Source organism: Anastrepha obliqua, chromosome 6 (assembly GCF_027943255.1).
Source record: "Anastrepha obliqua isolate idAnaObli1 chromosome 6, idAnaObli1_1.0, whole genome shotgun sequence".
Lineage (NCBI taxonomy): Eukaryota > Metazoa > Arthropoda > Insecta > Diptera > Tephritidae > Anastrepha > Anastrepha obliqua.
Window position 1 is genome coordinate 9,092,545 of NC_072897.1, and position 24,881 is coordinate 9,117,425.

Genomic DNA, 24,881 nt, shown 5'->3' on the forward strand with positions numbered 1-24,881 from the left:
AACTTCCTACAAAATAATTGTATTCATATGTTACTACATCCATGCACGTTCATACATTCATGCATATGTATATGCGCGAGCACAGCGCTCCCTTCTTGCTTCCGTGTACTTTTGTCTTTCACCAGTCGATATTCCTAATATTGTACTTACAAAAACACGATATGTACTTTGATAGACGCAAAAGCAACAGCAAGCGCAACGCCATGGCCGCTTTGCCACCGCACATTCTAAAATGTTCTAGAACACAACAGAAACACATACCTCACATGCGCATGTCGCCCAAAGCTAAAATCTAAGCCTAGCGACTACAAAAACAAAATACATTCGTAGACGCAGTCGCAGCGGCCATGATTCTATCAGCGACGGCGCTGAACAATTTAGAACAAAACGAAAAGTTCATTCATAAGTTAGAGCTCATATTTCAATTTCATTCATAAAACGAGCCGCCCATATGCCAATTTTCGCGACCATTCGAAAATAGTCAATATTGGAATATTTCGCGTGGAATTATTTGCCAATATTTGATAAATCTTAAATTTTTGTCATGTCGAGTGGCCGCGGCTCCGTATGTATGTATGCACCCTTATATGTATGTAAATATGTCTTCTAACTGTGCGACAGTCGCGAGTTAATGCGACTTCCAGCGAATCACACATTGCTGTCCGCAAAGCCGCATATATATTATGTACCTTATGATCAGAAAGTACCGGGAATGTTTAAATTAAACAAAACAGAGTTAAATTTAAGGAAAATTTATATTATCTCCTTCAAAATATGACCCGTCTGAAGGAACACACATGTGCCAACGCTTAACCCAGTCCTCCAAACACTCCCGGCAGGCCGATTTGTATTCTCTTTGATCAGTGCGATGGCGCGTTATCACCATGCAAAATCTGAGAATTGTTTGCTCACATTTCCGGCGGTTTGCAACACACAGCATCTCTCTAAGGTTTCAAAACGAATAAATAATATTCTCTATTGACTGTCTGGCCCGATGGAAGGTACTCATGGTGGACTATGCCTTGGCCATCGAAGGAAACAGTCAACATCACCTTCCCGGTTCTTTTTGCTCATAGGGTATACATATCCCATGTGTCAAGTGTGCGCAGAAGCTTGTGTTCTGGGTTTGTTAGAATGGTGGTAGTTTGTACATATATTTAAACACATATGTGAGTATGCGCGTTAGGCTTCCTGGATGGATATTAGAATATTTTCTCATCAATATGTGTATGTAAGTAGTTCAGATTTGACTGAAGAAATTAAATATAGGAATGCATATTCATATGATTGACTTTATGGCTGTTTTACATATAAATCAATTCAAATGAATAATGTTATATAGAATAATGTTATAGAATAAATTTCTAAATAACTGGTATTAGAAAAACCTGAATACACTATTTTAAATCAATTTCAATTAAACCAAATATAAAAAATGAAATAAAAATATCGAATAAAAAACCGTGCACAGGATTTGAACCTGTGTCAAATATGAGACCACGTACTGCGTACACAACACGTCTTTCACGATTGCGCTAATCTACAATTATTAATGATCTTTTCTAAATCATTCATTTATTCGATTCGCAGTTTTATATGTACATATTCTGCGTTAGTTGAAAGTTTGTATGCGTAATTATATGCATATGCATCTGTGTATGCGCGTTTGGCTTTCTGGACGGATATTAGAATGATATTTTCTCATCAATATAATTTGGATTTGATGAAATAGATTATAGACATATGTACATATTTTCTGTTTTGATTGATTTATATAAAAATCGGGTCATATCCAGTATGAACTATTTTATACCGAAAAGAAATTTCCATTTATAAAATACAAAAAACAGTATTTTAAAGAAATTTTAATTAAAATAAACTCAAAAATTTTACCAAACTTTCCTGGTTTGAATTGTAAAAAAAAAAATGTGCAAGAAAAAAATATGACTTCAGGACTTGAACCTGAATTAAATACGTGCAAAAACACAAAACGAATAACTCCGCCGACTTTAGCTTCTGCACCACAAACTAACTACCGCGCGGCCTTCTTAATCGCAAATTTATTCGCTTCGATTTCCTTGGTAGTGTGCCGAAAAATCTTATGAACGTCCTCAGTAGTATGGTAAACGCAGAAAATATCTGAATTCTTGCCCTAGCGTGGTAAGTAAATATAGAAACCCTCCACTCGCGTCACTCGCGTGGTAAATATCTGCAATTCCGACCTCTTCAGGAAAGTTGAATTTGAAATGACCTTATTATGAATCTATAAATTAGAACTCGAAAAAAGCTCTTTTAACATTTGCTCCTTCTCATTGCATTAACATTCTCTGGTTAAACCCCGGCCGCGGTTAGACTTCATTTTTGACAATTCACACCATTCGTAGCTCGTGAGACTTCTCTATATTTAACGTTCTCTGCCGTCCTTTTATAGCTGCGCAGTCGAGACTATGCCACGCAGTCGCCTTCGTGTATAGCACACTTGCCTTCGTTGATTTGTCTTTGCCAATATCTGCAAACACACTATGCAGAAAACGTTAATGAATAGAGAAGTCTTATACTAAGTTTCCTCCGCAGCCGCTATCGTGTTCTCTGCCGCTATCGTGTTCTTAGCGCAAACACGAAACAAAACACCTGTCAAATCCCATACAAAATTAAAACACAACTCCATACCTAAACCCACTTTTCAAAGCGTGTTTTGTTGGGTTTGCGTCTAATTTAATTATTAAGTGGTGGCAATGTTGCTCATTTTCCTCATTTATTATTGCATTCTTATCGAAATATGGCAACAATGATTGCAATTTGTCTTTGATTGACGGCCGCCGTAGCCGAGTGGGTTGGTGCTAGATCACCATTCGGAATTCACAGAGAGGTCGTTGGTTCGAATCTCGGTGAAAGCAAAATTAATAAAAACATTTTTCTAATAGCGGTCGCCCCCAATTATTATTATTTTTTTTTTTTTTAATATTTTTCTTGTGGTAATCGTTAAGTGGTTCGCGCAAAATATAAAATAAGTCAAATAAGCCAAATAAATCTACAATCTTTCCTCAGGAATACTGAATCAACTCGTTGCGGTATTTCTTTTATTTATATATATAATTTTATTTGTATTTACATCTAAATACATCCTAAAATATACATGTACATAATACACAAATAATGTATCATAAATCTGTTTACCATACCAAAGACCATACACTTTGCGAACGCATTAAATTGGCAGCAACGCTTAAAATTATTTTATTTTCCCTTAACCTTTTTTTTAAATAATATGTGACCAACTCACTATCAATTATTTTAAAATAAAATGATAAAATCAACATAACAAATTGAATTTTATGCACCATTTTATAATTTTATCAATTTTTATAATTCTCATTTCACAATGTCAACAAAAGACAGTTCAAACACAGTTTCTCCCAAACTTTCGGTGGAAACAGTTGACAGTTCTCCCAAACACAACTCCTGTAAACACGGTGTTTGCTTTTGGTGGAAACGACATATTAATGACTGGAAAGTGTTCATTTTCGAGGGGTACTCGTCTCGCGAAGACAATTCACCATAGACAGATTTTTCAACAAAAATTAACAGTGAGGGGCTGAATTATGTAAATTTAGCAGCAGTCGATAAGAATTTGTTGGTGATTAGAAGCAAAGAATGTTAGGTAGCTTTTTAATATGACCTACATATATATTTGAATTTCTCCAAATCATCCAAATTATGTACATATGTTATGTCTGTCTGTCTGGTGTCTGTAAAACTTTGTTCAATTCCCTTCAACTGAATCAAAATCCTCTATAGCAAACGCTTCATTACCAGGCGCACAGGAAGATGGCATATGCAAATGTAAATTTGTGAATTTATATACATTTGCGCATATGTATATGCTGTGTGTATGTGTGCTCACCAGCCACAGCTCAAGATAAAACGGTAAAACTTCGCAAGAAATCCAGCGCGCACTCATGGCGCAGCGCACATTCATTGGCACAGCATTGTATGTACAGTAAGCTTGAAATGTTACAGGCATCTTCAAATGCTCTGATTTATTTATTTATTTATTTATTTAGTAAGTTTCTAACTGCAGATATATGCATATGTTTTGTGCACTTTTTATCAATTGAAAAACTACATACGTAAAGTAATCTACTAATTAACTATTTGCCTACTATCAGTTAACATAAAATAATTGTTTCCAAATTTTATCTTAGTATTAAAATGTCCGAATCAGACCTTTTTTTTAAGCTACTTGTTTTCTTCTGCAACTTACTGTATGCTCATGCGCGCACTTGACGCACAGCAGCTGCGGCTGTCGAGCATTTAGAACGACATATTTACATACATATATTTTTGCATACATATGTACGATGCCGCGGGCACTCGACTTGACAAAAATTGAAGATTTATCAAATATTGGCAAATAATTCTTCGCGAAATATTCCAATATTGACTAATTTCAAATTGTCGAGAAAATTGGCATAAGGGCGGCTCGTTTTATGAATGAAAGTTCTTGCTCTTAGAACTATGAGCTGGAATTTATCAATGAATTTTTTGAAGATGAGTTTTTGTTGCACAGAACAATAGTTGAAACTGTTCGGCGCCGCCGCGACTGTTCAGCGCTATGGCAACTAGAATGATGGCCGCTACGCCTGCGTCTATGACTGCATTTTGTTCTTGTAGTCGCTAGGCATAGAATTTTAGCTTTGAACGACATACGCATTTTGAGGAATAAAGCGAATGCCCTGTGTGTGCGCTTGTATGTACATGCATATGTGTATATTAATAAGCATTGTTTTGCTTGAATTCAATATTTATATTTGCATATGCCATCTTTCTGTGTGCCTGGTAATGAAGCGTTTTGTATACAGAATTTTTTGATTTGTTTGAAGGGATATGGGCACCAAGTGTACATACGCACATACAAATATGTACATGAGTATTCAAAAGAAATTTGTTTTAGCATTTGTGAGGCAGGAATTTGATCATTAGGTTATTTACATGAAATATAAGGCGATGCTCTTGAGGTAGTCATGTTGCTTCAGTGCACACATATGCGTGCAACATATACATATTTAATAAAGATGCAATTGAATTTAGTTGTCCCATATATGCAAATACGTTTCTTTGAAGTTTTCCTTTATTTATTTTAAAGTTTTATACTATCTAGAAAATGCATCCATACAAATGTATGTACATATATTATTATTCCCTGTAATAAAATGTAAATTGAAAAAGATTTGGTTTGCCAAAGGAACAAATAAATGCATGTTCAAATGTAAATACATATGTCGATATACCAAAACACTTGTATGCTATGAATTAATTTCGACTCAAAAAATTAGTAAAAATTTTCATCAAATTTGTTTAGTTTTAAATTTACTAAAACGCACATACCAAAATGTGAGAGGTAAATTAAATCAAAATATTAAAGTTACTTTGATTTGAAATGTTGGCGCATATAATAAATTAAATAATTTTTTCTTCATCACTTTTGTTTGAAAATACAAATTGAATAAATTTTCGTTTACCAAGGGAACATAAAAATGCACAAGCAAATGCCTTGCAAAATGCCGTCGGCATTCGTCAATTTGATTTCATACAGAAACCAAAAACTGAGCAGAGCCAATGTACTTGTACATAATTCACTGTAATCAGCCCTGTTAAGAACTTCCCCGCTGTCGAGTTAAGCGAGGTGAAATAGTGTTCGAGGTTTCACTTCATTTTTGACAATTCACACTATTCGTAGCTCGTGAGAATTCTCTATATTTAACGTTCTCTGCACTATGTGCCCATTTACACACGGAAACATTTGAAAGGGAAACATTTTGTTCGGGGGTGAAGGACGGACGCGGAAGAGAGAAGGGAATTTGTCTCCTGTACTGGCGACACGCTTTGCTCTTCTTATTCGTATTTTCAATCTTAAAGCAAATTTTGACAGTTGCTTCATTTGTTTTCTTCTTTTGTGGGAGAAAGTTCTGAGTTATGTGTTGGTTTTCAATCAAACGGAAGATAACAAATGACAAACCTCCGAACGCTGCTTGGGAAATGCACGATTATTTTTGCTAGTAAAGTAGGTATAATTTAAAATATATTATGGGGCATGTTTATGTTGCATTCTAATTTTCCCCGCATTTCTAGATACTCAAGTTAATTTTAAGTTAATTATTTATATATGAAGTATTTTTAATTTAATTTTTTTTATTCAAGTACAACAATTTATAAATATATTTAAATAAAAAACCAACAAATTATTTATTATTTAACCAGTTTGCATTTTTCATTCATATATTTAATAAATTGTTGACGAACGTTTTCCGCTTTACATGTTAGTTGGTTGTAGAATATATTCGAACCAGAAGATGCTAAAGTAGTAAACGTCAAAATGTTGCCGAAAACATTTTTGCTCGTGTGGCCGCGAATGAGACATGAAAAGAGAATTTCCAGTGTCTCCCTTCCAGATGTCTCCGTGTGTAAATCCGGTGTATACGTTGACTGTTGAGACTCTTACCAAGTCGTTGTAATTGCTCCGTTTGACCCCATTTACACGAGGAGACATCTGGAAGGGAAACATTTTGTTCAAGGGCGAAGGACGGTCGGGGAAGAGAGAAGGGATTTTGTCTCCCGTACTCGGCGACACGCTTTGCTCTTCTTATTCGTATTTCTTATCTTAAAGCAATTTTTGACAGTTGCTTCATTCGTTTTCTTCTTTTGTGGAAGAAAGTTCTAAGTTATGTGTTGCTTTTTAATCAAACGGAAGATAACAACGATGACAAACATCCGAACGCTGCTTGGGAAATGCCCGATTATTTTTGCTAGTAAAGTAGGTATAATTTAAAATAGTTATGGGGCATGTTTATGTTGATTTCTAATTTTTCCCTGCATTTCTAGATACTCAAGTTAATTTTAAGTTAATTATTTACATATGAAGTATTTTTAATTTAATTTTTTTTATTCAAGTATAAGAATTTATAAATATATTTCAATAAAAAAACAACAAATTATTTATTATTTAACCAGTTTGCATTTTTCATTCATATATTTAAGAAACTGTTGTCGAACGCTCTCTGCTTTACATGTAAGCGCGTGCTAGAATACATCCGAACCAGACGATGCTAAAGTATTAAATGTCAAAATGTCGCGGAAACATTTTTGCCTGTGTGTACGCGAATGAAACATCAAAAGAGAATTTCCAGTATCTCCCTTCCAGATGTCTCCTCGTGTAAATCGGGACTTTGTCGTTTCTTTTACTACGCTGGCGTTTTGCTTTGGCTTCGTTTCGCAGTACTCGGCTGCCGTTGACAATCTTCTCTATTCCCTGACGATGCGCCGTTTTGCTATTTCGTGCACGTTTGCGCTGTCGTTGAACGTGGAAAATTCTCGTCGTTTGTGTGTTTGTACACCTTTGCCGCAGCGTTGAAATTTTTCCTTTCGTTGTAGGCGTATGGATATCAAATCTCACTTCTGACTTCTTACGTATCGAGTTAAACAAAACCACCGTCTACTTAAAAGATATTTAATTACTCAGATATTTAATTCAATAATGGAAAATAAAATAAAAGAAAAGAATGAATTTCAATGGGCACATCCGTGTCGTTCGGCCACTCGATGCGAACTCCCCCCGTCACTCATCGGTCTCTCCTGTTCGGTGTTTCTTCATCGGTTACACATTACCTAGGCTTGCCATCTATCGTTGACACTATGATGTTGTTCCACCAAACAACCGAAAAAGGAAAAACAGAAGCTGCTGTGTCGAGAGCTGCGTGCCCAAGGATAAAGCTATACATTTTGCGTTTTCTAGGGACGAAGAGTCCCGTAAGAATTGGGCCTTGGCTTGCAACGTGCAAGTGTCAAGCACTGACAGGGTTTTTATTTGCCAACGCCGTTTTGAACCCACATTGGTTACAAAATAAAAACTTTTGAAAGGGGCTTTCCCTTGTTTCAATATTAGAGCCAGTTAATAGGAGTCGCTCGCCTGGTGCTGGCTGGCTTGCCCGTCCGCCACTGCAACCTATAGTAGAGTAGTTAAGCAAGTAAAAGAAGATTTAACTCTGGAAGAGTTTGAGAAATATTCGATGTTAGAGGAAAACGGGCAGGCTAGTTATAGTAATCAGATCTGCGTGGATTCAGAAGCCACAACCACTCGCGAACGGTCTGCTCGCTATTATCAGAGCAACGCGGTCTAATTAAATAAACGAATTAAGCAAAATTGCTAGGTGAATGTCCGGCACAGAACGCATATGCATTTTATTACTTGATGAAATTAGCATCAAGCCGGATCTTACTTATAGCAAAAGTAGGGAAATAATTGATAAGTTTGTGGGCCATGGGGAATGCCTACATCAACACAAATGTTGTTTTTTATGATTAAGCGGTTATGCTCTAAGTGGAAATATGTGTTTTCCTTCTATATTTCCAAAAATGGTTTTAATGGTGCAGTTACATGAAATTGTGATGAGTAACATCAGCAATTACAAAAATTGGACTGAATATAAAAGTTGTGATTTATGATCAAGAGCCCACGAATATAGCTTTATTTAATCAAATGAAGATTTCTGAAATGAACACTTTTTTCATGCATGAAAACAACAAAATTTTTTGCATGTTTGACTATTGCCATCTCATAAAGTCTACCCGTTATGTATTTATGAAATATGATATTCCAACTGTCCGCTTAATGGGGAACTCGTGTTAGAAAATATAGAGGTAGCAGTCGGAATTTTGCCGAAGAACCAAATATAGCTGAGGTACAGGTACAGCGTTATTACACCGGTATTTGCCAAAAATTACTGTGTAAGCTAAAATGCAACAAATGCGTCCACATTAAAATTGCATTCCGATGCCCTGATAAGATCTAAAAATTTCACGGATGGCACCGATTTGAGATCATTGAATCCTAAAGACAGAGTATTCGAATTGTGTCGCCTTTAGATGATGTGGTACCGTCAGCTTTTTACAAAATTTGCTCACGTAAGTAATATTCGCAATGTAATGGTGCATATCAATCCGTAGAAATATTGCCCCATTGGTTCGCAATATCTGGCGAATGTCAAGATCATCGCATCCAGCTACTCGACTTTTTGATATACATACCTATATACTTCTATTCAAAAATGCAAAATCGCTTTTACGGCAAGAAAATAACCAAGTTAGGTGTCAGAAGCGCAACGATGAAGTAAAAAAGTTGTCGTCCGTTGTAGCCAGGTCTAACAAGGTGAGATGCACAGGTCCTTCTTCTTCTTCTTAATTGGCGCGATAACCGCTTACGCGATTTTGGCCGAGATTAACAAAGCGCGCCAGTCGTTTCTTTCTCGTGCTAACCGGCGGCAATTGGACACACCAAGTGAAGCCAAACCCTTCTCCACCTGATCTTTCCAACGCAGAGGAGGCCTTCCTCTTCCTCTGCTACCACCAGCTGGTACCGCATCGAATACTTTCAAAGCCGGAGCGTTTGTATCCATTCGGACGACATGACCCAGCCAACGAAGCCGCTGGATCTTTATTCGCTTCGCTATGTCTATGTCGTCGTAAAGCTCATACAGCTCATCGTTCCATCGTCTACGATATTCGCCTTTGCCAACGTGCAAAGGTCCAAAAATCTTCGCTGAATCTTTCTCTCGAACACTCCAAGCGTCTCTTCATCGGATGTTGTCATCGTCCAAGCTTCTGCGCCATACGTTAGGACGGGCATGATAAGAGTCTTGTAGAGTGTTAGTTTTGTTCGTCGAGAGAGGACTTTACTGCTCAATTGCCTACTTAGTCCAAAGTAGCACTTGTTGGCAAGAGAGATTCTACGTTGGATTTCAAGGCTCACATTGTTATCGGTGTTAATGCTGGTTCCCAAATACACGAAGTCTTTTACAACCTCAAAATTATAACTGTCAACAGTGACGTGGGTGCCGATACGCGAGTGCGCCGACTGTTTGTTTGAAGACAGGAGGTACTTCGTTTTGTCCTCGTTCACCACCAAACCCATTCGCTTTGCCTCTTTTTCCAGTTTGGAGAAGGCAGAACTAACAGCGCGGTTGTTAAGGCCGATGATGTCAATATCATCGGCATACACCAGCAATTGTACGCTCTTATAAAAAATTGTGCCTGAGCGATTAAGTTCTGCGGCTCGTACGATGCTCTCCAACATCAGGTTAAAGAAGTCAGACGACAGCGAGTCACCCTGTCTGAAACCTCGTTTGGTATAAAACGGGTCGGAGAGGTCCTTCCCAATTCTGACGGCGCTGCTGGTGTTGAGCAACGTCATCTTACATATCCGTATTAGTTTTGCGGGGATACCAAATTCAGACATAGCGGTATACAGGTAACTCCTTTCCGTACTGTCGAATGCAGCTTTGAAGTCGACGAAAAGATGGTGTGTGTCGATTCTCTTTTCATGGGTCTTTTCCAAGATTTGGCGTATTGTGAATATTTGGTCGATGGTAGACTTTCCAGGTCTGAAGCCACACTGATAAGGTCCAATCAGTTGGTTGACGGTGGGTTTCAGCCTTTCACACAATACGCTCGCTAAAACCTTATAGGCGATATTTAGAAGACTAATCCCGCGGTAATTGGCACAAATTGCAGGATCGCCCTTCTTATGGATTGGGCAGAGCACACTTAAATTCCAATCGGCAGGCATGCTTTCATCCGACCATATTCTGCATAGAAGCTGATGCATGCACCTTACCAGCTCCTCGCCGCCATGTTTAAATAGCTCAGCCGGCAGTCCGTCGGCGCCCGCGGCTTTGTTGTTCCTTAGCCGTGCTATTGCTATTCTCACCTCGTCATGGTCGGGTAACGGAACGACAATTCCGTCGTCAACGATTGGGGTATCGGGATCTTCACATTCTCTATGACATGCGCAGCTGTCTCCGTTTAACAGGTTCGAGAAGTGTTCCCTCCATAATTTAAGATTGCTCTGTACGTCAGTCACCAGATCGCCGTCTTTGTTCTTACAGGACAACGCCCCGGTCTTAAAACCTTCTGTAAGCCGCCGAACTTTCTGGTAAAATTTTCGGGCGTTGTTCCTATTGGCCAGCATCTCAAGCTCCTCGCACTAACGTATTTCGGCCTCTCGTTTCTTCTGTCGGATAATACGTCTCTCTTCCTTTTTCAGCTCTCTGTAGCGATCCCACATGGCTCGCGTTGCGCCCGATCGCAGCGTGGCTCTATAGGCGGCATCTTTTCTTTCGGCGGCAGCATGACATTCCTCGTCGTACCAATTGTTTTTTCGGGCTCGCCGGAATCCGATTTCTTCTTCGGCGGCGGTACGTAGGGAACGAGAAATGTTGCTCCATTGCTCGCGCATGCCGGTGTGTTGGGCAGTGCTCTCTGAGAGCAGGAGTGAGAGTCGAGTGGCGAATCTTCTGGCTGTCTGTTGTGATTGCAGCTTTTCGATGTCGAACATTCTTTGCGTAGGTAGATGTACGTTTTTTGCTGCACAGAGGCGTGTGCGCAGTTTGGCTGCAACAAGGTAGTGATCCGAGTCGATGTTGGGTCCTCGGATCGTACGTACATTTAATACACTAGAAGCGTATTTTCCATCTATCACAACATGATCGATCTGGTTTCGTGTTTTTCGATCAGGAGACAGCCAGGTGGCTTGGTGAATCTTCTTATGCTGGAATCTGGTGCTGCAGACTACCATGTTTCGGGCCCCGGCGAAGTCGATCAGCCTCTGTCCGTTACCGGATGTTTCGTTGTGTAGGCTGAATTTTCCGACTGTGGGACCAAAAATTCCCTCCTTGCCCACCCTGGCGTTGAAGTCGCCAAGCACGATTTTTATGTCGTGGCGGGGGCAGCGCTCATAGGAACGTTCCAAGCGCTCATAGAAAGAATCCTTGGTCGCATCGTCCTTCTCTTCCGTCGGGGCGTGGGCGCAAATTAGCGAGATGTTAAAAAATCGCGCTTTGATGCGGATTGTTGCGAGACGCTCGTCCACCGGAGTGAACGACAGTACTTGGCGACGAAGTCTCTCTCCCACAACAAATCCGACACCGAATTTGCGCTCCTTTACATGGCAGCTGTAGTAGACGTCGCAAGGTCCTAAGTTTTTCTGGCCTTGCCCCGTCCATCGCATCTCTTGGATGGCAGTGATGTCAGCCTTTACTCTCACGAGGACATCAACCAGCCGCGCAGAGGCACCTTCCCCATTAAGGGACCGGACATTCCAGGTGCATGCCCTCAAATCGTATTCCTTATTTCGTTTGCAGGGGTCGTCATCAGTGTTGGAAGTTCTCATCCGAGGCTTTGTTGCTGTTTTCATTGGGTGGGGGCTTTTTAAGTGGCGGGTCCCAAACCCAGCGCACAACCAGCTATGCTGGGATGCTTCGCCTTCTCACTTTAGCTCACTCCCGAACGGGTGTTCGGAAGCTAACCAGAGGATACGTGGGCTAATCCCGGACGTTGTGAGCTGCTTGAACCATATGTAGAAGAATCGTCCTGGCCACTCCCAAGTGAATGGCGATCAGTAACTTTCCCCACTTGCGTGGACTTCTACACATGGAACCATCCTCCAAGGTCCTTAGGGTAAGTAAAACCAGCTATTTTTTATTGTTTATATATAATATTATATGTATCCATTTATATTTATTTTTCCTATTTTTCAAAATTTTTATTTTTCAGGTTTTTCTCTATCTATCAGATTTCTCTCTATCTTTCAGGTTTTCCTTTTATCTTCTTTTTCTGGTAGCACCTGAGCTTAAATTTTTAAACTACTACAATTTTCACATAATCACCATGGATTGAGAGTAGTGTTTTAAAAATCAGGTAAATCGCATTGACCTATCGAAGTCGTGCGAGAAATTGTCTTTTAAAAAAGAAAGAAATTGTCTTTTAAATAAAAAGACAATTTCGCAATTCGTATTTAAACAAAAAAAATGTATTATTATTAAAATTATCTTTATTATCTCATAAAGATAATAAAATAAAATAAAAAAAATATTTCCATACATTATTTCCTTTCATATACATATAATAATAAATTAATAATAAAAATCTAAAAACAACTGGTGTTATTAACAACTTGTCGTCACTAATTAAAAATTCGGTAAGGATGATGATGATACATTGGTTTTATTTTAAATTCTTCAAGCATATTAAATTAATAATCCCCATAGAGGAATGATTCAGGCACATAGGAAGATGGCATATATATATCACGATTCGCAAAGGCCAAGGTATCCAGGGCGCACTCATAGGCACAGCATTGTGCTGTTGTTATGAACAGCGCTGAACAGTTCACAAAAGCTTCAATATTCAATATATTTGGCACTTTGGGATTCATCCGAAGGCTGAATGAACATATGTACAGTAGCATCCAAATAAGTCGCACTCCTCTTTCAGTGTAAGTTTCTAACCTTCCGGTTTTATACATATGTATGTTTTTGTGCACTGTTTATCAATTAAAGAAGTACATACGCCAATTAATAATTAATTATTTTCCTATTAACAGAGAACATAAAATAATGGCTTCGAGATTTTCTGCAATATTGAAATACCCGACACAGAACTTTTTATAAGCTACTTGTTCCTGTTTTCAGCATCTTACTATTTAAAAATATATTGATACATACCTACATATGTATGTACGGAGCCGCGACCACTCCACTTGACCAAAATTCAAGATTTACCAAATATTGGCCAATATTTCTATAAAAAAATATTTCAGTATTGACTATTTTCGAATGGTCGTCTGTGATTTCTTCAATCTTAGAAGTAAATTTTTGTCATCGTTGAGACAAATTGGCTTATGGGCGGCTCGTTTTATGAATGAAAGTACTTTGCTCGTAGAAATATGAGCTCGAACTTCTCAATGAATTTGTGTTTGTTGTGCTTTACAATATTTTAAACTGTTCGGCTCCGTCGCGGACAAATAATCAAGGCCGCTACAGCTGCGCCTATGAATGCATTTTGTTCTTGTAGTCGCTAGGCTTAGAATTTTAGTTTTGGAAGCGAACGCATGTAGGGGCATAAAGTGAGTGTGGGCGGTTATATGTATATACATTAGACTGGCCGTAACTTTTTTTTTGTGGAAATCCATAAATTTTCGGGTCTCAAAACATAAGGTTAGGAGTAATGAAAAACGGTGCAATTTTTTAACCCGATCCGATGATGCCTAACCGTGCCCATTTGATCCCAAAGTATGGACAATTTCGAAAAATCACAATTTTTACAAAATTTTTTTTGTTTCCAATTTATATATAATAGTTTAATTTCATTTAATATGTATATATTTAATATAATATATATATAATTTAACTTTATTTATTATATATAATTAATTTTAATTTAATAAAATTTTAATTAAACAATTAGATTGTCTATTTAATGAGAGATGTTTTGGTGTAAGACGGATACAATTGCCTGTAGTGCTCAACAACTTGCAGTAAGTACTGTTTACCTTCTTCATTATAAGTAAGCGATATGTTGTAGTCTGTCATCAATTTCAATGCTCTCTCTGCAGCGTCATTAACTACAGACAAATGCTGACAAATTTGTTTTCCCGCTATATAGTCTTCACTTTCTTGCCATATTGAAGGATCTGATTCCAAAAAACTTGTTTCAATTCCTAAGCGGGTAAAGAATGTTTTAGTTCTTGATGAAATAAAATCATTTATATTCCTGCTTCCGTAAAGCGTTATTTCTGACATTGTTGCAACAACTCTCTTTGGAACAGCATCTTCCTTCTGGTTATCGCTAGTAATTGCTTCCACCATTTTTCGCTTAATATGTGTAGGAATTTGATCATCAAAAAATGAAAGGCCAACCGCCTCTTCCGACAAATACCATAGATGATTTTTAATTTTATGTAACAAGGCATTGGATACAGTCTTATGAAAATATACAATCACATCTTGAATGAGCTTAAGGTCATTTTGTGGAGCAGCTATTGGATCCACACAACGAAACCAATATGGAACGTAGATGCAGGTTAAAAAAATACAAATGCTTCTTATACTCTTTATTTCTGAAGTCGTTAACACGAATTGCTCGCGAAACAGAAACATTTTGTAGCAATATAGTCACTACGACATAAACCTTGCGTGCGATGTTGCACCAGGTGACCATACTTGTGAAAAATTTGGTACGTCTTCCCTAACAAAGAGCAACGATAGTTGTAGTAATTCTTTATAATCGGCACGAGTGTGGTGACTATTTAATGCAATTAGACCAAAATTCGTAAATATTTCCACTTCAGCTATTGTAAAGACTTTCCGAACTTCATTTTCCGATATTCCACTTTTGAATGACTTAGAATTAATGTTTTTCCAGCTGTTAGAGAAACGATTGAATAAGGGAACTTCCGGTGCTGATGATTTGCCAAAATTAAGTTCGAACACTGCTTTGGCTAGCAACTCACTAACATGGTGACGACAGGGAAAGAAAAGTAGATTTCGGCCGAACCTTTTTTCAAGCAAGAACGCTGTTCCATTATTAACTCGCGTATTAGCAGCTGTTGTATCAAATGATACAATTTCCGCCAAATCATCGAGCTTCCACTTGCACAAAAAATTATGTATTTCTGCAGCTATTGCATCTCCCGTTGAACTTTCAATTTTTGGTATCCCCAGCAGTTTTTCCATATTTTCTCCTGTGACAACGAGAGAGAATCTATCTTTCTTTTCTGTGCCTCGGATTTCTGCAAGCAGCTTGCCATCCAGTGAAGGACAAAAGCGTCGGGAATCTACAAACAAGTAAAAACAAAGGTCAAGAATCCAAAATCTTATAAACATATTCAGTAAAACCAATATATTGAATCCATTAATAATCTCTTGAGCTTGTCTGCGACGATAATCTCTCCTCATCGAATGTAATGTTGTTCGATTAAGAATTAAATCTTCCATTTTTATTGACGGCGTTCAACACGCTTTCGTTTACGACACTTCTCGTTAGGAGTCTTGGAATGTTTTTGTAAATTTCTCCATTTCTCGTAAAGATTTTTAAGTTTTTTAATACAATCCAAAATTCAACCGTGGCACCAATCGTGTATTTCATACTGCTTTCCAAAGTCAAGTTTTCGTGCCTCATTTTGTAAACCAATAATTGGAGCACCTGTTTCATTGATGGCAACTTGGCCCCCAAAATAACACTTTCACATTCACCCACAAGAAATATTTTTTGCTCAGAACGTAATTTTTTTTTCGGAATGCCTGATAATGATTTTGAACTCATTTTTTCACAAACTAATTACTTTTGTACTATTAAACGCATAAGACAACTGAAACTGAATAAAAATGCAATGCCATAGCCTACCAATTCAAATATCGAGAAAAAAATTCACACTGAATAAGAATGCAATGTCAAAACCTACTAATTCAAATGTCCAGTAAAAATTCAAAACTTTTAGCGTACTCAGCGAACAGTTGATGAATTGTTTAGTGATCACCAAAGTGTTGATTATGAAACAAATTTTTATTTTTATTACACTGTGGAACAAATTCAGGTGAGCAAAAATTAGGTCCATTCTGAGAGTGGCGGGTGAAAATAGAGGCGAAATTAGAAGACCCGTATCGCGCCGTTTTTTTATATTAGTTCGAATTTTTTTTTAATCGGCTTTCGAAGTTCGAAATCGGAGCCGATTTTCGGTATATTGTTTCATAAGTACCACAAAAATTTTCGAAACCTATTTTTTCAAAAATTGTAATTGTTGCACAGGTCTCTGGAATAATTTGGCTTTTACAGATTGAAAAAATATCAATTAGTCGACGAGTTATAGCCAAAAAACCATATAAACAATTTTGCTCCGATTTCGAACTTCGAAGGCCGATTAAAAAAAAATTCGAACTAACATAAAAAAACGGCGCGATACGGGTCTTTTAATTTCGCCTCTATTTTCACCCGCCACTCTCAGAATGGACCTAATTTTTGCTCACCTGAATTTGTTCCACAGTGTTATTATAGTGAAGTGTGAAAAATTATTTAAAAAGTACCTTTGCATAAAATTTAAAAATAATTATTCCATTTAGCAGCTGGCTCAACACACCGTTCATGAAACACAATTTCTATTACTCAACTGACGGTGACATATGTATTTTCCACGTATCACTAGTCAGTTTTGTGTGCTGAAAGCGCCTTTTGTCAGGTGGCTTTCGCGATATAAATTTGGCCATACCGCAATAAAGTAAACAAGATCATTAATTAAAATCGCATCACATCAATAAATATAAGATTCGAACAAAAAAATTGGAAACGATAAAAAATTAGTAAAAATTGTGATTTTTTCAAATTTTCCATACTTTGTGATCAAATGGGCACGGTTAGACATCATCGGATCGGGCTGAAAAAATATACCGTTCTTTATTGCATCTAACATCATGTTTTACGACCCGAAAACTTTTGGATTTTCAATTTTTAATTTTTCTCCATACGAGCTGCGGCCAGTCTAATATACATATGTATGTATATACGAATATGCATCGTTTGCTCAGAATACAAACATCTACGGACATATGTGCATTGTCCCAACATATGCATTCATATGTGCATACATATGGTATACCTATGTAAACACATACCCTTTAGGAGATTTTTTTGGCACATGTTAGGAATACATATGTTTGTCTATTTGCTCTTGAATTTTTTATATGTAGATATGCATATGAGCTGTGTTATGAGGCAGGTCAAGATTTTTTTCTGCCCACATAAATATGGATGGTAAATGTTATAATATTATAATTTAAAAAGTACAACATATTGTTGAATACTAACCTTTGATGTAAATGGATGGTTTACAAAGTTAATTTTTTATGTGGATATTTTGAAATAATTTTGATCAATTTAGTTAATTAGATACTTAAAATTTAACATTAATGCATGCATATTCTTGGAATTAATTTATTCATCTCACAAGAAAAAATCCATTTACGCATGCAAAATGCCGACGGCAAATAATAGTGGAAAATAACATCAGGCAAATGACCACCACGACCACGCTTGCAGGACAATATCGTTTTCATGAAATTGTCCATAACCGCAAAGTGGCTGCCTTATGTCCTCGATAGTCTCACGAATTCCACATTTGAGGTTTTGAATCGACCCTGGGCTGCTGGCGTAGACCTCTTCTTTCACGTGGCCCCAAAGAAAAAAGTCACAAGGTGTTAAATCACAAGATCTCGGAGACCAATTGTGATCACCTCTTCGAGAGGTCTTGTTGAAAATAAACGTTGTCCAGATCAATACCATCCAACTCCGGCCATAAAAATTCGTTAATTATCTCTCGTTAGCGCAATCCATTCACCAATAACACCTGTTATTGGAAAACCCTTTACTACAAGGTGAAGTCCAAAATAAACAAGACTGAGCTAAAATAGAAGCGACAGGAGCTTTATTCTGATAACTTTGAGTTTATTTATTTAAAATAGTCCCTTATGGCCTCGATACACTGTTTTGAGCGAGCTAAACTTTTTGAAAGAGTGTTTCAGGTCATTGACCGGAATGTCCTTCAGGATGTCGGTACAAGACTTTTGGATGGCTTCTACGGACGCAAAATGTTTTTCTTTCATGGCCATATGCAATTTTCCGAATTGGTAGAAGTCACAGGGAGCTATATCAATATATTTACCATCGATGTTTAGAATGTCAAAACATCGATACATCGATGTTAGTTTGAGCGATGTTTTTTACTTTTGCTTATTTTTATACTGGTTTTTAGGAAACTTATTTTTGAAAGAGATATTAACTTTTTTCATGAAGTGCTTTTCGCTTTTGTAGGTGAGTTTTTGTGTGGAGAAAACGGTGAGCTGACTAAACTAAACTGATATCGATTTTCAAGAAAGCATGTTTTGAAGGTGTAGATGCAGGGTTATATAAAAGTTTCTTCAAACTTTTACAACCCTGTTTTTATGCAAAGGTTTATCACACTGTCATTTACTACTTCTTATTTGATCACGATTTTTTATTCTGTTATTGAGATTTCGCTGGTGGAATCTGCGATTGGAAATACGTATAATTGAAGTTAGTAAGTACAAACAAAATTGTTTTCATAGTATACAGTTTTCTTTAACACGCAACTTCAATAAAATTTCTATTTCGCCATATAAAACGGATTGCTTTACTATATTCCAGTGCGAACGAGGGTTTGTGTGTATATATCTGTATGTATGGTAAGTTTAGTGCGATATAAACATATGCTAGTGAATTTGTTAATTTTTTACTTACATAATATAATATTTAGATCCCGAAATGAAATCTTCTAAATTCAAAAGTAAAGTCTTGACCTTCTTTAAAAAAAATCCAGACAGTTCCGCCACTTGTAAAATCTGCAATAAGAATTTACGGACATCGGGTAATACGTCAAACCTTCGATGCCATGTCGAGAACGTGCATAAACCGACCTTACCACGAACTCAATCGGACGATAATGACGAATGCTGTGCAGAAGTTATTTCACATTCGCTACCAAAACAACGAAAAATTTATGAAATAATTACAACGCCAAAGGATTCATCATCAACTGCTAAAACAACTGCTTTATCTTCAGGTTCTAGTGAGGTATATTAGATTATAAATGAATCAGAACTTAGTATACCTGAATATCCGTCTTCGTCAAGTCCGGAAATAAAACAAAATATCGGCAAATAAATCCCTTTCCCAACCAAATGTTAAGGACTTTTTCAAACAAGTTAAAAGCATTTCTACTAAAGACGGCACTAGGTCTAAAAAAAATCACTGAAGCAATTGTCAATTTCATTATAATGGACAATAAGCCATTTTACGCGGTGGAGGGAAAGGGATTTTTACAACTTATGAAAGAACTGGTTCCACTCTATAAAGTTTCCAGCAGGGAGACAGTTAAATTGCGCGTGGATGAAAAATATGAAGCGTTGTCATGTGCTTTTAAAGAATATATTCGTAAAAGTGACACTTATTGTCTAACTTATGATACATGGACGGAGCAAATGAAAAACGAGTCGTTCATGGGAGTAACAATTCATTTTTTAGACAATTTGCATCTGTTAAGTGGAACTTTAGGCCTTATTGAGCTTCGCGAAAGTCACACAGCTGCTTATTTAGGAGAAAAGTTGTCGCGACTTTTTATAGAGTGGAACGTGGTCACAGATAAAGTTTCTGCTTGCATAACAGATAACGACAGTATCGACAATGAATCGGAATTTATTCGGCGACAACAAAATAATACCTTGTTTCGCACATACTATAAATTTGGTTGTCACTCAAGCCATTGACAAGTCTACGGAAGTGTCATCATTGATTATTAAGGTGCGCGACATTAAGTTTATTAAGAGGAGCGTTAATGCTAGTGATGATTTGCGAAAGAAACAGATGGAAGCTGGAACGTCTGAAGGTACAACAAAAAAGATGATTCTGGACGTCAAAAAAAGATGGAACTCTTGTTTTTACATGTTGGAGAGGTTTGTTCAGTTATCCTCTTTTTTGAGCGAAGTACTTCTCACTCGCCCGGAAGCACCTTCCATGGTTAATGGCTCTGAGCTGAATAATATCAAATAGGTAATTGAGTTTCTAAAGTCTTTTGAAACTGTTACCAGGGAGATTTCTGCGGACTCCTATGTTACTGTTAGCAAGATTATACCCCTGGTAAGTTGTTTAAACGAAGCTCTGACTAAAGTTATACCGAGAGACGCTGTTGTTTTTGAGCTAAAAAATGAATTACAAAAGAATATGAACAAAAGATTCGACAAACTTGAATTCAACTCGATTCTTTCGCTGGCGACTGCATTAGACCCGAGATTCAAATTGCTACACTTTAAGGATGCTTTGGCAAAAAGAAAAACAGTTTTTTACTTGAACAACTTCATAAGAGATGGAAAGAATAACTCGATTACGTCAGATTCTTCAGATGATTGCGAAAAAGAAGAAAAGTCGTTTGATATTTGGAAAGACCATAAAAATTTGGCGCACCAAAATATAAAATCCAAACATTTCAATATCTCTGCAATTGCTAGAACGGAGGTTGAAGTGCAAATGTATCTAGGATCAGCTGTTGCACCCATTAACCAAAATCCAATTGCAATGTGGGACGACATGAAAAGTGTATTTCCTTGTCTATATAAACAAGCTTCAAAATATTTACCTATTTTGGCCACTTCAGTTCCCAGTGAGCGACTTTTTTCTAAAACAGGAGCGACAATCACGCAGCAACGAAACCGTTTGATAGGAAAACGACTATCAAAATTATTGTTTTTAAACTCAGTTCTGAATAAATAACTTGTACTTACAGTATGTAAAAAACCGCCTTTAATTAGGTGGGTAAGATGAATCTACAAAAAAAAAGAAAAGATTCCGTAGGTTTCTTTTAAGGAGTATAAAAAACATCGATGTTTCGATACATCGATGTTTTAGTGCCCGATGTTTATCACATCGATGTTTTTTACAGAAACATCGATACATCGAACCATCGATGTTTTATATAACGATGTTTGCATCCCTAAGTACGAAGTCCTTGTGGACAAACCCCTTTGGAATCGTAAAAACAAATTAGCATCGACTTTATTTTTGACTTCTCCAAACGCAATTTTTTAGGTGTTAGCTCGTCTGGGGCCTTCCATTCGGCACTTTAACGCCTAGTCTCAGGTTCATGCTGGAAACACTACGTTTCATCAGCAGCTACAACGTTGTAAAGGAATTTCTCGTCTTTTCTCGTCTCTTTAATGGAGTCTTTCGAATGTTGAATTCTGAGTAATTTTTGGTCCTCAGTTAACTTGTGCGGAATGAAAAGTGCACGGATCTTTCGTAAGCCCAAATGATCAGTAAAAATGCGATAAATCGTTGTTTTGAGGATATTCAACTACGATTCCATGAATTTCAACAATAATTTCGGTTCATTTTTGATAAATTTACTGATTACTGATTTTGGGCGGCCCGTATGTTCATTATGATTTACACATATGTCCTCACAACCATCTCTGAAACGTGTAAACCACTCATGAACTCTGGCACGAGAGAGACAATCATCGCCATAAACTTTTTTTATCAATTCAAATGTTTCGCTAAGCGATTTATCGATTTATAAAAAAAACATTTTATTTTAGCTCTCGACCAATTCTTGTACCGATGAAACAAACATACTGACACTTTATTAACCCTTGTGTTGCCACCAAAAAAATTGACATACTCTGCCATCCGGGTACCCCGAAGACAATTTTTTGGGTATAAGCCCACTATATCCCGAAATAGTTGTATACATACGTTCGATAAATATAGCGCTTTTCAATAGGTGCGCTTCAACTTTTTTCCGATAGGGAGGGCGAACGACGCAATATTTTTCATTTTTCGCTTGTCATTTGTAAACTTCATTAGTATACATTTCATCATGGAACGCTACACACTTGAGCAACGATTACAAATCGTGCAAATTTTTTATGAAAATAATCGTTCTGTTGCTGCTACTTTAAGAGCATTACGGCCATTTTACGGTCCATTTAACAAGCCATCACTTTTGGCTCAATGGCTTTGTCAACAAACAAAATATGCGTTACTGGGCAGAAAGCAATCCACACGTGATTCATGAGGCACCGTTACATCCCGAAAAAATGACTGTTTGGTGCGATTTACATGCCGGCGGCGTAATTGGCCCATATTTTTTCGTTGACGAGAACGATCGCTACGTTACTGTGAATGGAAATCGATACCGCGACATGATAAACGATTATTTTTGGCCGCAATTGAATGGTATGGACTTAGACGACATGTGGTTTCAACAGGACGGGGCCACAAGCCACACAGCACACGCTACAATTGATTTGTTGAAGAGTAAGTTCGATGAGCGCATTATTTCTAGAAATGGACCGGTCGAATGGCCGCCGCGCTCGTGTGATTTGACGCCTCTAGACTATTTTCTTTGGGGTTATGTGAAGTCATTGGTCTACAGTAACAAGCCGGCGACGATTTATGAGCTCAGAGCCAATATTGAACGCGAAATTGCTGGAATTTCGGCCGATTTATGCAAAAGAGTGGTCGAAAATTAGGTTCAACGATTGGACTTCGTAAAACGTGCACGCGGTGGTCATGCAAAAGAAATCGAATTTCATACTTAAATGTATATTTTCAAACTCGATAATAAAAAAAAAATTTGTTAAAAAAGTCAAACCGTTTGTATTTTATTCAAAAAAAAAAAACGCTTTATTTATTCATTTATGATTTAAGATCATATTTCTAACTGAATGCATCCATAATATTATATACAGCAACTTTCGTACTCCTATATCAGGTATAAAACGTAGGCAGCTGCACGCTAAATTTCTCGTTTTTGTGAAGGCCAGGTGATTGAACTTGAAAGGTAAGCGAAAAGGTCGGTTTTCCAAATCTTTTATACCTGAGGTATGTTCAAGAACACTTTTGAAACCAATATTTTAAACATTTTTAAAAGCAGTATAGTTCAGTTTTCATCGTCGAAGAAGCAAGACGTAGCGGTGCGCAGTCATTCTAAGATAGTTTGGATACTTTAGCGTACGTGAACACGTGGTAATAATATTTTATGTGATTGTGTAACATTGCATTGTGTGACGAATTTTCTGAAATTTGTGTATACTTTTTGAAGTTTTTTATGGATGGAGTTATCGAGATTGGATTTTTTATGATAATGTAAAGAATATATGTAAATAGTATATCGAAAATATTTATAATACATTTATTTTTATTTCGATTGAGTGAAGCTGAAAAAGATGCATATTTGAAACAGCTACTAGGCGAGGACAATGGCGATAGTTCGGATCCTTCGGACAGTGAAGACGACGAGTGGTTTCCAAGCGGCAATAGAATGCATAACTTTCGTGATACTGAGGAGAATTAGAAAATGAAGAAAGTGAATATGTCGACGAGGAACAACAGCAAGAAGAAGAAGAAGAAGACGACGATTACGCCGAAAGAGAAGGTGACGCTGAGGAGGGGAGCGAAGATGATAGGATAATTTTTGTTTTCTATTATTGTGTATACCGAAATAAGGCTAGAGCACAACGTGTCTCTTCAGAACCAACGTCGAGAGGTCACTGGCAGAAAAGTTGTAGTTCAGTCATGGTGCGTTTGCAACGAGCAGCCTATTCGTAACCGAAGGAGGACAAGTGTTGTGCCGAGTACGAGAAGCCCGTTTGTGATGAACACTCAGTAAAGATTAATATATGTTTACATTGCGATCAGTAATTTTGAATTACGATAAAGATTAATCATTAGGATTTAATTATTTATATGTATTTCTCTATTTATTACTTTTATTCTTTACTTTTATTAAATTTTCACGTATTACTAACTGTGCAAATAGTGCAATGTCGATGTTTTTTTTCGTAACAATCACATTGCAAATTGTAATAATTATTATAATATGCTGTATATATATTCAATAAACAATTTAAAAAGAATATAATTTATAATTAATCAGTAATAATACTAATTTACTTCTTATTTCTATAAATAAAGATGTTTTCATGACATAATACATGAATCGCGTGTATTGGGGTACTCGGATACCCGGATAGCTTATACATTTATTTTTTCTTCAAATGCAAAAATATTTATGCCAAGAAATTATTCAAAACATGGTTTATGCATATTTCGATTCAAAATAAGTCAAATCATGGGGATCCATGAGGAAGTTGGCCTATCTCTCATAGGAAAAAAGTTATTCAACAAAATGTACGCCGATGGGCACCCGGGTGGCAACACAAGGGTTAAGAGATGGCGCCATCACAAAAACATTTTATGACGGTAGTCTTGCTTATTTTGGATTTCACCTTGCATTAAAAGCCCTTACTCTTACTCTGTACTATTGATATAAATAAATAAATAAAATATTGTTAAATACTAACCCTTGATGTAAATGAATGATTTACAAAGTCCATTAAGTTAATTTTTTATGTGGATATTTTGAAATAATTTTCATAATACATTTAATATCAATACAATTTAGTTAATTGCTTATAATTAAATTT

The 24,881-nt window shown here is 36.9% G+C and overlaps 1 pseudogene; it reads left to right on the forward strand.

The window, feature by feature from the left end:
* The first annotated feature begins 19,164 nt into the window (after positions 1 to 19,164).
* Positions 19,165 to 20,448, forward strand: LOC129249809 (zinc finger BED domain-containing protein 4-like; annotated as a pseudogene).
* The last annotated feature ends 4,433 nt before the right edge of the window (positions 20,449 to 24,881 follow it).